Below are 12,238 nucleotides of genomic sequence, written 5' to 3'. Positions count from 1 at the left end.
CTCAAGGTTAGCTTTTTACCATTTGAGCCTCAGCTTCACCAGCTTTTATGTAGTTATTTTTTTATTTTAATTTTTATTAAATTCAGGGGGCTGGGAAGGTGGCTCAGTGGTAGAGCGCTTGCCTTGCATGCCTGAGGCCCTGGGTTCGATTCCTCAGCACCACATAAGCAAAAAGAAAAAAGCCAGAAGTGGTACTGTGGCTCAAGTGGTAAAGCGCTAGCCTTGAGCTGAAGAGCTGAGGGACAGCACCCAGGCCCAGAGTTCAGGCCCCACAACCGGACCCAAAAAAAAATTTATTTTTTGTGAACATACTGTACAGAGGGGTTACAATTACATGGGCAAGATAATGAGTACATTTCTTATCAACCATTGCAGCCTCCTCCTTTGTTTACCCTTCACATCCCTTCCCAGCCTCCCCCCCCCCCCCCACCCCCCCCCCCCCCCCCCCCCCGCACCAAAGTTGTAGAGTTTGTTTTTGACATGACAACTTGTACTTCTCATAGTTGCATCCCATCCACCTGTATCCTTAAATGACTTGTTTTATGTGGTTATTTTGAAATAAGACTCTCACAGGTTTTTCTGCCTGGTCTGGCTTCAAACACTGATCCTAAGACCTCAGTCTCCTGAGCAGCTATGATGACAGACATAAGCCACCTGTGCCCAGCTTGTTGGCCATTTTGGAGATGGAGTCTTGTGGACTTTTGTGCTTGTTCTGGTTTTAAACTATGATCCTCCTAATAGCCTCCTGAGGAGCTAGGATCATAGTATTGAGCCACCTTTCCTGGCTCTGTTTTGCATTTCCACAGGTCAAGAAGCATGTGTGCACTTCCATTTCTGGTTCAGTAATTGGAATCTTCTGGTTTTTCCTTTGCCAATCTAAGTAAAAGTTTTGTGCAATTCTTTGTTTTTTTCAAACACCCAACATTTGGTTTCACTGACTGTTCTTTCTTTATTTTTTTAGGTCATCTGTGGGGCTTGAACTTCGGTCCTGGGCATTGTTCCTGAACTCTTCAGCTCAAGGCCAGCACTTTACCACCTGAACCCCACTGCTACTTCCGGTTTTCTGGTGGTTACTTGGAGTCTCACAGATTTTCCTGCCTGGGCCAGCTTTGAACTGCAATACTCAGACAGCCTCTTGAGTAGCTAGGATTACAGACATGAGGGAGTGCTGCCCAACTCAGACTTTTCTGATGCTCTTTTTATAGCTTGCATTAATAGTTATGCTCTTTCTTCTTCTTTCCTTTCATATTGTGTTTACCTTGCTATTTTCTTAATCTGTAAGGAATGATGACAGGTGGAGACTTTTGGGTCTTTCCCTTTTGTAAGATCAGGATTGAAGTTTCCCTCTCAGCACAGACCTGGTTTTTACTTTCATATATAGATGCACCTTAGATTTACGTGATATAGTCATAGTGTTCAGAGGAAGAGTGGCATTCAGTTTTTCTATATTCTCTAAAGGTCAAAATGGATGGGATAAGTGAGCATGTGGAACATTTATGAAGATCATGTGGAAACATTTAAAAGACTGGTCAAACATATCTCTGAGCCTTGATAATTTAAGCATCATTAACCATCACATAGTACATGGTACTTCCACTTGGGATATTGCCTTTTTTTTCCACCAGCTTGTCCTGAAGCTTGAACTCTGCTGGAGACCACTGTAAAACTTTTCCTAAAGCTATTGTTTGCTAGAGTGATTGTTTAACCACAAAGCCAATTGTCAGCTCATAATATATCAATTTATCGTAAAGATAGCTACTGATCTTTTACTTACCCCACCCTCCTGCATCCTATTTTTTTGTAAAAAACTGTTACCAATATGTTGCAACCACCTCCTCTTTCATTTATAGTATTAAGCCTACTTGTAAGTTCAATAAACAGACCTTGATCAGAACCCTGTCTTGGTCTCCTTCCTCATGTCTGGTTTGTCTCTCATTCAGGTCAGTTCCTCTTCGAGCCCTTGTTGACTGACCCCACGGGCCGGGGCAGGTGGCGCCCAACGTGGGGCTCGAAGCAGGGATCCTGGTCTGAATGTTGCCCTATTGAACAGCCACTCTCTTCTTCTTGGATCGCCACCCAGCCGGTGAGTGAAGATCCACATTGTGATCACCGCAGAAATGCCCGACTGCGATACAGATCCGTAAGGTAAGAGAGACGACGCAATTATGGGACACTTAGTAAGCATGAACTTTTTGTTCAAGGCCTAAAAGCCTCACTCAAGGCATGAGGAACACGGGTTAAGAAAAAAGATTTAACTCAATTTTTTATGCTCCTGGAGGATATTTGCCCTTGGTTTCCTCAGGAAGGTACTCTAGATGAAAGAAGGTGGGGTCGTGTTGGAGACTGTCTTAAGGATTATTATGAAACTTTTGGCCCCAAAAAGATTCCTGTTCAGGCTTTTTCATATTGGAACCTCATAAATGAGATCCTCCAAGTTCGCCACCAACACAAAGATGTGTCTAGAGTGGTTTAGGAAGGTGAAGAATTTTTAAAACATAAATTTACGGGGAGTCAGGCCTCCCTTGCCCAAAAACCCCTCTCCCATCCCCCCTCAGTCGCGTATCATTGTCCCTCGGTTTCCATACCGATGCCTGACGCTAGCAGCGACTCACAATTACAAAAACCAAAATCTATATACCCGGTTCTTTCTAACCTCAGATCCCAAAGGCCCAATGATGATATCCTTCCCCCGGAGGACGAGGCCACTTTGGAAGAGGAGGCTGCTAAATATCATGCCTCAGATTGGCCCCCTCTAAACCCCTTGGGCACACGACCTCCTCCCTATAAAATAGCCTCTCCCTTCTGTGTCCCTGCCTTGGCCTCTTCAACAGACCTTGAGGAGGTCACCAGACAAGCCATAGTTAAGCTTTCCCGGGAAGCCCAGTCCTTAAGGGCCCTACTTCAGGCCAAGAAGGAAAAGGCCCAACTATTACAACAACTATATAAATTGGACCTAGAAATTAGGAACCCAAACTTACAAAAATTAACCACAAAAAAGAAAAAGATCCTTCATGCTTTTCCAGTCACTCGGTCTCAAATTAGAGCTTCGGAAAATCTAGAAGGAGAATCTGATGATCAAGAGACTGAGGCAGAGGACAGAGAGGTAGAGCCAGAGGGAGGGCCCAAGTCTGATGACTCAAATGGGGAGGAGGAAGGAGGAGAGCGTCTGGTTATTAGAGCTCAAAAATACCATTGCCTTAAATTTAGACATATTAAAGAATTAAAAAATGCTATTTCCTTGTACGGCCCTACCGCTCCTTTTACCATTTCTCTTTTGAATCATTGAGCGAGGACTGGCTTACAGTAAATGACTGGGCCATGCTAACCAAGGCTACTTTAACATGAGGCGATTTTCTTTTATGGAAGGCTGATTATGGTGAAAGATGCCAGAATATAGCTCGCTGTAACACATCTGCTGGCGGTCACTCTAAATCCTGGACCATAGAAAAATTGATGGGCAATAAGCCATTTGATACTAATGAAAAACAGGCTAAATTTCCCCCAGGATTGCTTGTTCAAATTCAACATGCTGCCCTTAAGGCCTGGAAAAGCCTCCCTTCTCAAGGGTCCACTGTTACTTCCTTGGCCAAAGTTCGACAGGGACCCCATGAATCTTACAGTAAGTTCATTGGACACCTTACAGAGGCTGCCGAGCGCCTTATGGGAAAGGAAGGAACTGATAATGAGCTTATTAGACATCTTGCTTTTGAAAATGCAAATTCTGCTTGCCAAGTGACTTTACCTCCCCACCACAGTGGCAAAACCATTACTGACTTTATCAGACTTTGCTCTGATGTTGACCCCACCTCGAGTAACATTGGCCTGGCCATAGGCACCACCCTTAAGGATTTTACTCAGAGCCAAAAACCTGCTTTAATTGTAAACAGCCTGGCCACTTTTCAAAGGACTGTATGGCCCCCAAGGCTGAAAAACCACCCCCTCCATCCCTATGCCCAAGGTACAAACGGGGCATACCTTGGGCCTCTGAATGTCGCTCCAAAACCGATATCCAGGGCAATCCCCTACCACCCAAACAGGGAAGCTTTGTCTGGGGTCTGCCCCAGGGCCCCAAAAACCAAACAAGACAGAACCCTGGGGCTGTCAGGTTCATCCCCCAAGTGACCCCTCACACACGATCAGCGCCCTCATACGGTCAACTGCAGGAATCGCAGGATTGGACCTCTGTGCCTCCTCCCACACAATATTGACCCCTGAGTTAGGAAATCAGATTCTTTCTACAGGAGTGTTTGGCCCACCGCCTCCAAACACCTTTGGTCTCGTTCTGGGGCGTGGTAGTGCTGTTTTCCAGGGCCTTAGTATTTCCCCTGGGGTTATTGACAATGACTTCTCAGGGGCCAGTCACTGTTTTTCCTGGACAAAGAATTGCTCAATTAATATTGCTTCCCCTTGATAAGACAAACCCTAGCCTTACACAAAAAAGAGGATCCAGAGGCTTTGGATCTTCGGATGCTTACTGGGTCCAGGAGATTGCTCAGGACTGGTGTCTCCTCAAGCTAAAATTGGATGGGAAAAAATTTGAAGGCCTTATGGATACGGGTGCTGATGCTATAATTATTTCTAAAAAAGACTGGCCTCCGTCCTGGCCCCTTACCCCTTCCATGACACACCTTAAAGGTATTGGACAAACCTCTAACCCATTACAGAGCTCCAAAATTTTAACCTGGGAAGATGAAGAAAAAAATAAGGGCACTGTCCAGCCATATGTGGTTGAGACCCTCCCAGTTAACTTGTGGGGATGTGATATTTTATCCCAAATGAAGCTTATAATGTGTAGTCCAAATGAATTGGTTACTCAACAGATGCTTAACCAGGGCTTTCGCCCTGGACAAGGCCTAGGAAAACATTCTCAAGGCCTAAAAAACCCATTCAGGTGGAGGTAAAAACCAATCATTTCGGTGTGGGCTATAAAATTTTATCCTTGGGCTGGGGGTAGAGCGCTTGCCTTGCATGCATGAGGCCCTGGGTTCGATTCCTCAGCACCACATAAACAAAAAGAAAAAAGCCAGAAGTGGCACTGTGGCTCAAGTGGTAGAGCACTAGCCTTGAGCTGAAGAGCTGAGGGACAGCACCCAGGCCCAGAGTTCAGGTCCCATGACCAGACCCAAAAAATAAAAATAAATAAATAAATAAAAATTTATCCTAGGGGCCGTTGACATGCCTGTACTCCATGCAGACAAAATATCCTGGAAAAGGACTGAGCCTGTTTGGATTGATCAATGGCCCTTGTCCTCTGAAAAACTAGCTGCAGCTACTTCGTTGGTACAGGAACAGCTTGCCGCAGGCCACCTTGAACCCACCACCTCTCCGTGGAACACTCCCAGTTTTGTAATTAAAAACAAATCAGGAAAATGGAGATTACTTCAGGATCTTAGAGAAGTAAATAAGGCCATGGTGCCTATGGGAGCCCTTCAACCCAGCCTTCCCACACCCGTGGCTATTCCCACGGGGTACCATAAGATTGTTATTGATTTAAAGAATTGCTTTTTTACTATTCCTTTACACCCTGAGGACCCTGAACATTTTGCATTTAGTTTACCAGTAACTAATTTTAAAAGCCCTATGCCAAGATTTCAGTGGAAGGTTTTACCCCAGGGCATGGCAAATAGTCCCACAGTATGCCAAAAGTTTGTAGCCCAGGTGGTGAATATATTTAGGCAACATATATTTAATTCACTATATAGATGATTTACTTTTAGCGGGCCCTGACCCTGATCAGCTTCTTTACTGCTCCCAAAGACTTTCTAAAGCCCTTACTGACACTGGCCTTCAAATTACGCCAGATAAGATCCAGCTGGCTCCTCCCTGGGCTTTGAGCTTTTTTATAAAAGGATTTTTTCACAAAAAAAATCAACTTAGAACAGCCCATTTACAAACCTTAAATGATTTTGAGAGGCACCCTGGGGAGTGGAGAGCACCCTGCCGCCCCAAGAGTATGCACCCAACATTAAAAACCCTCCGGGAGAAGCTACTGTGGGGTGTTCCCATGCAGGGCAACACTCTCGATTCAGCTTCCCTACCTCTTATGTTTGTCCTGCTTACCATAAACGTAGAGAAGATCACCACAAATGTGGAGGCCGAGGAGATCTTCACTGTAAAGCCTGGGGCTGTGAAACCACAGGGGATACATATTGGAATCCCTCCTCCAAGTGGGATTATATAACAGTTAAGGCAAATTATACTCACCCCCCAAACACTGGGGTTATTGTTCCTGAATGTGAGCAACATGAACCCCACACTAAAGGCTGGTGTCACCCACTTAAGATTCAATTCACCACGGCAGGAAAACTGGCAGCTTGGTGGGAACAGGGCTTTACCTGGGGACTATGACTCTATCAAGCCAGTTCAGATACGGGTGTTGTGTTTACCATCAAACTAACAAAAAAAAAACCCAAATTATTCAAAACCGGTACCTGTAGGACCCAACAACCTTTCAACAAAGTGACAATAGCCCAATTTACAGGACTTGGACTTTGCATTTTCAGTAATGGCAGTTTTATCCCCCCAGAATATAAACCTTTATGTAATCAGACCTATTCTTTTACTTCGACTCATAAATATCTACTCCCGTCAAATGATACATGGTGGGCCTGCAAAGATGGCCTTACCACCTGTGTGTATACCTCTTTAATTTTACCAGAACTTATATCCTGCATCATGGTACAAGTCGTGCCACAGTTAACTTACTATTCTCAAGATCAATTTACAGGACTTTGGGAGACCGACATAAGAGCCTTACCTCGATGGAAGAGAAACTGCTACTGCTGTAACCCTTGCTGTCTTATTGGGATTAGGCTTCGCTGGAGCAGGAACCGGAGTAGCCTCCCTTGTCCTCTCTAATCAACATTACTCTGAACTCCAGTCTACAATAGATGAGGACATACAAAACTTAGAAAAAGGAATATCTGCCTTAGAAAGCTCACTAGCCTCTTTGTCAGAAGTAGTGCTCCAAAATAGAAGAGGACTAGACCTCCTGTTTTTACAATGGGGGGGGAGGGGGGGCTATGCACTGCTTTAAAGGAAGAATGCTGTTTCTACACTGACCACACAGGTGTCGTTAGAGACAACATAGCCAAAGTTAGGGAAGGGTTAGAGAAAGGAAAAAAGCAGAGAGAACAGGAGGAAAGCTGGTACAAAAACTGGTTTTCCACCTCCCCTTGGTTCACCACTTTACTCCCATCCCTACTCAGACCTTTTGTTGGCATCCTAATTTTGTTGGCTTTTGGCCCATGGGACTTTAATAAGCTTACTGATTTTATTCGGCAACAGATTGATTCCCTAGCATCAAAACCTACACAGGTTCATTACCACCGGCTAGACCTTGCAGACCAAGGCCTAGATGAGCCCCTTGAGAGAGGGTCTCCTTCGGGAACTGCGCCTCAGTCCTGTATGGCACGCACCCTTGGGGTGAAGGCATCTGCTTAAGAGGTGCACAACCAGTGCAGAGGGGCTAGTAAAGCTAGCACAAAGGACCCCTTGAGAGATACGCCCGATAACATAGGGGTTAAGTATCGCTCAATATCCCCTCCTTCAAAAAACTGACACGAGATGTATAAAGGTCTGGGATGTGATTCTCCCCACAGGATCGTTCCCCTTACCATACATCCCATCATTTACTCAGAAGGATCAGTGCCTCTGTCTCCCCTCTCAGATTAATGCCTCAATTTGTGTTTAGGACCCTTCTCTGCTCAACCTTTTAAATAAATAAAAGAAGGGGGACTTGCCAGAGACCACTGTAAAACTTTTCCTAAAGCTATTGTTTTCTAGAGTTATTGTTTAACCACAAAGCCAATTGTCAGCTCATAAGATATCGATTTATTGTAAAGATAGCTACTGATCTTTTACTTACCCCACCCTCCTGCATCCTGTTTTTTTTTTTGTAAAAAAAACTGTTACCAATATGTTGCAACCACCTCCTCTTTCATTTATAGTATTAAGCCTACTTGTAAGTTCAATAAACAGACCTTGATCAGAACCCTGTCTTGGTCTCCTTCCTCATGTCTGGTTTGTCTCTCATTCAGGTCAGTTCCTCTTCGAGCCCTTGTTGACCGACCCCGCAGGCTGGGGCAGAACTCAGCCCACTGGCACTGGTCCTGAGTCTCTTTGTGCTCATGGTTAGTGCTCAACCACTTGAGATACAGTGCACTTACAGCTTTGTCTGAGTAAGTTTTTGTTTTGTTTTTGTTGGTCCTGGGGCTTGAACTCTGGGACTGGGCTCTTCACCTCAAGGTTAGCACTCTACCACTTGAGCAAAGCTCAAATTCTGGTTTTCAGGTGGTTTATTGGAGATAATAGTCTTGCCCTGGCTGGATTTGAACCATGATCCTCAGATGTCAGCCTCCTGAGTAGCTAGGATTACAGGAATGAGAGACCAGCACCAAGATTGATTCAGTAGGATTTTAGAGATAAGAGTCTCGGACTATTTTTCCTGTGATGGCTTCTAACTGCAGTTCTCAGATCTCAGCTTCCTGAATAGCAAGGATTATGGGCTTGAGCCACCGGTGCCCACCTTTTTTATTTTTTTAAAATACTCATTTTCTAAAGAAAGAAACCACATCTTGGAGGCAAAAACAAAAAAATCACCCTAAAATTCATCAAAGACATTTGCTCAATTTCACTCTTTTATACAATAGATTTCCTATTCCTCTACTCACTTCTAATGAGATCATCTTCAAAAGTTTATCCATATTCCCTGGACGTCACCAACCATAGGGTCACATCTGTTGGAAATGGTCATGGAAGTTCAGTGGTGCTCATCATTATCCATAATTCTCCAGTGTTTGTCACAGAGAAGCTCTATTCCCCACCCACCCAGTGTCACTGCACTTCCTGGTGACATGAAGAGCATGACCAAAGAGGAGATGAGATCATGCAGTCCTGAGTCTTTATCTTGGGGCTCCATGGCTGAGCACACATGCTATGACCACTGCCTCTGCTCCTCTGTCCTGACAGCCAATTCCTACTTGGTAAGCAGCTATTCTTGTCAGGCAAGTGACAGTAGTAAGTGGAACTCATCAAGAAAATGCAGAAGTAACTTCTCTATAAAATGTGTGTGCTGTGTGAGGTTGGAATGAAGAACATGTCTTGAATTTTAGGAAAAATGTTTGGTGAGAGTCACAGGCCTCTCTCTTGCCTCAGTTAACAGTCTTGGTGCAGCTCCACATCCCTCCATAACCTGAAGAACACACAGCTTTGTGTGCTCAGGGGTAGAGCATTCTCTGCTGAAATGATCTAACACAGCTCCATACTTTGCTGTCATGAGTAATGTCTCAATGTGATTTCTGCCTACAGTTAAAGCAATAGTATATTATTTTATGATAGGCATTGGAAGAGATTTTTCAAAAGAAGAAATTGTGACCTGACAAATTATGATATGAATGTAAGAAGCTAGTTAGTTAAAAATACTTTGGCTTGTCATTCACATTCCAGCCACTTTCCTCAATGTTTTCTATTTTGCTCTGCTTCTCTCTTATTCCCCTGCATCTTACTGAAGGATATTTTTTTTGTCAGCTATGGGACTTATCCTCAGTTCCTTGGTGATGTCCCTAAGCTTTTCACTCAGGGATATGGTTCCACCATTTTCTACACAGCATCACTTTTATTTTTTCCTAGTGGTTATTTGGAGATTAAAGTCGATTTTCCTCCCTGGGTTGGCTCCACACCTCAGTCCTGACATCTTAGCCTCCAGAGTTGTAAGATACCAGCCATGGGCCTCCAACGTATAGTTTAGGTTGTTCTTTTTTCAATGAAATCTTTTGACCTGATACTGTATTTGATGGGTAAATTTATCTATGTATGGGAGCAGAATGCACTTCATCCCATCCTTTCTGCATCTTTGAGAACTGTTTATGATCAGAGAGATGGAGAGTACTCTTCTCCCTGAGTCACTGAAGAGCCCCGAATATTCAGAAACCACAGGCATGTGGAATGTGCAGCGTAAGGGCTTGAACTCAGGGCCTCAGTGTCTTGCTTAGTTCCTCACTCAAGGCTGCTGTTCTATCACTTGAGACACACTTCTACTTCTGCCTTTTAGGGGGTTAATTGTGGATAAAATATCTTGTACATTTGTGTGCTTGGGCTGGCTTCAAACTGTAATACTCAGCTCTCAGCCTCCTGGCTTCTTTGGATTTCTTTTTTGAAATTGCTAGAGTAAATTCAAACTATACTTCTTTGCTAATAAACTAACAAATTGAAGATTGTGCAGTTTCTGTGTATCCTTTGTATACAGTATGTCTTTGTTGTTATTTGTGATGTGGATACATCAAGACATTGCCCTTTTCTTTTCATCTTTCTTATTAAGTGTTGTTTTACAAAGTTTTAACTATTTTTCTCTTGTTGTGGGGAGGACCACCAGGAGAGACCTCGCAGACATAGAGTACAGGCTATAAAAGTCTTTGTTAGCCAGCCAGCAACCCCAATATGGCTTTGTGGTCTCCCAATGCAGTTCCAAGCCTGATTTCAGGGCCCCTTTTAAAGCAGAAAACACAGCCTGGAGCCAGTGGTTCACATCTGTAATCCCACCTACTCAGGAGGCTAAGATCGGAGGATCCTGGTTCAAAGCCAGCCAAGGCAGGAAAGTCTTGAGACTCTTATCTCCAATTAACCATTAGAAAAGTAGAAGTGGCACTGTGGCTCAAGTGGTAGGCACTGGCTTTGAGCTGAAGAGATGAGGTAGAGCACCCAGGCCCAGAGTTCAAGCCCAATGTCAAACCCAAAAAAAAAAGGAAGAAAACCCACCCCCTTTCTCAGTCCAGGGTGGAGAGTCCCTCACAGTTCTTTCCTGCAGGTGCAAACCAAGCAGGACGTTACAGACACTAATCAGTGCTGTAAGCAAGCTTCAAGCAAGGGCAACAGGACCTGTTTCTATGACTATCTCTATGATCCTTACCTAGAGACTGTAAAGGAAACAGGGAACAAGGGATAACTATATCTTTAATGTCAAACCTTAAGGAACTAGGTAGAGGAGCTGTCCTTTATTTAAGATGGAGTCATAAGCAAAATGGAGTTACAGAAGCTCAGAGTAAAGTCTAAGATGATGGGGTTTGACAAGTTCTCCTACAATCTAAGATAAACTGCTTTTTTTCCTAGTGATGGTGCTTGAACTTAGGGCCTAGGCACTATATCTGAAACTCTCTGTGCTCAAGGCTAGCACTCAAGCACTTTTGGCTTTTTCTGTTTATGAGATACTGGGGAATTGAACACAGGCCTTCATGCATGCAAGGCAAGCACTCTACCCCAAAGCCACATTCACAGGCCAAGATAAGCTCCTTTGTTATAAGAAACAATGTTCCTTCTCAGACTCAGGTCTCTAATCCTGGCTACTCAGGCAGCTGAGATCTGGGGATCCTGCTTGGAAGCTAGCCTAGGCAGGAAAGTCCCTGAGACTCTTCTCTCCAATTCACCATCAGAAAACCAGGACCTGCGGCTGAAAGTGGAAGAGCACTAGCCTGGAGCAAACAAGAGCTCAGCAACAGCACCTAGGCTCCACAACTGACAAAAAAGAAAAAGAAAAGAAATAATGTTCCTTAAAGGCAAGATGTTGGTTGATGTCTCACCATTATATCAAGTATTTGTTTGTATCACTAACATGCATCTTAAATAACATTTCATGGAATTCTTTTGCTGTTATTGTTGTTGGTCCTGAGGCTTGAACTCAGGGCCTGGCAACTATGCATGGACTTTTTTGCTCAAAGCAATATGGCTCAACTTCTGGCTTTTATGGTAGCCAAATGTGTAGTATGGGAATTCAGTCATGAGAAACAGAGAAACCACATTTTGAGAGGTTGAGTTGGGAGTCTTACTGGAGAACCAACGAAAGCATGTAGACTTGTGTCACAAAGACCTGCAGCCCCTCAAATACACTTAACACCTTCAGAAAAGAGGCATGCAAGAGGAGACAGAGCTGAAAAACAACATCAACAAAACATAGCAGCTCCTATGGAGAGTTGAATTGGGACACAATGGTTACTGGAGAAGAGCAGGGGAAGGAGGCATGGCGTAATGGAGCCTGAGATGGTTCTGGCCTAGAGAGGGTCAGGGTCATGGAGCAGTGTCATTGGGAGATCAAGAGTCAAGTTCAAGGCACAGGACTGACAGGTCCAGTATCTATTGTCCAAGTCTGTGCCACTGCCTCTAGGATGCCCCCATCATTTGTGTGTGGGAATTCATCTTCCCTCATCACAAAGACAAGATGGTGCCAGTGACCACTTTAGCAACAAGT

Source organism: Dipodomys ordii, unplaced genomic scaffold, assembly GCF_000151885.1.
Source record: "Dipodomys ordii isolate 6190 unplaced genomic scaffold, Dord_2.0 Scaffold105, whole genome shotgun sequence".
Classification (NCBI taxonomy): Eukaryota; Metazoa; Chordata; class Mammalia; order Rodentia; family Heteromyidae; genus Dipodomys; species Dipodomys ordii.
The sequence above is the reverse complement of the archived record's forward strand: the minus strand, read 5'-3'. Positions refer to the sequence as shown.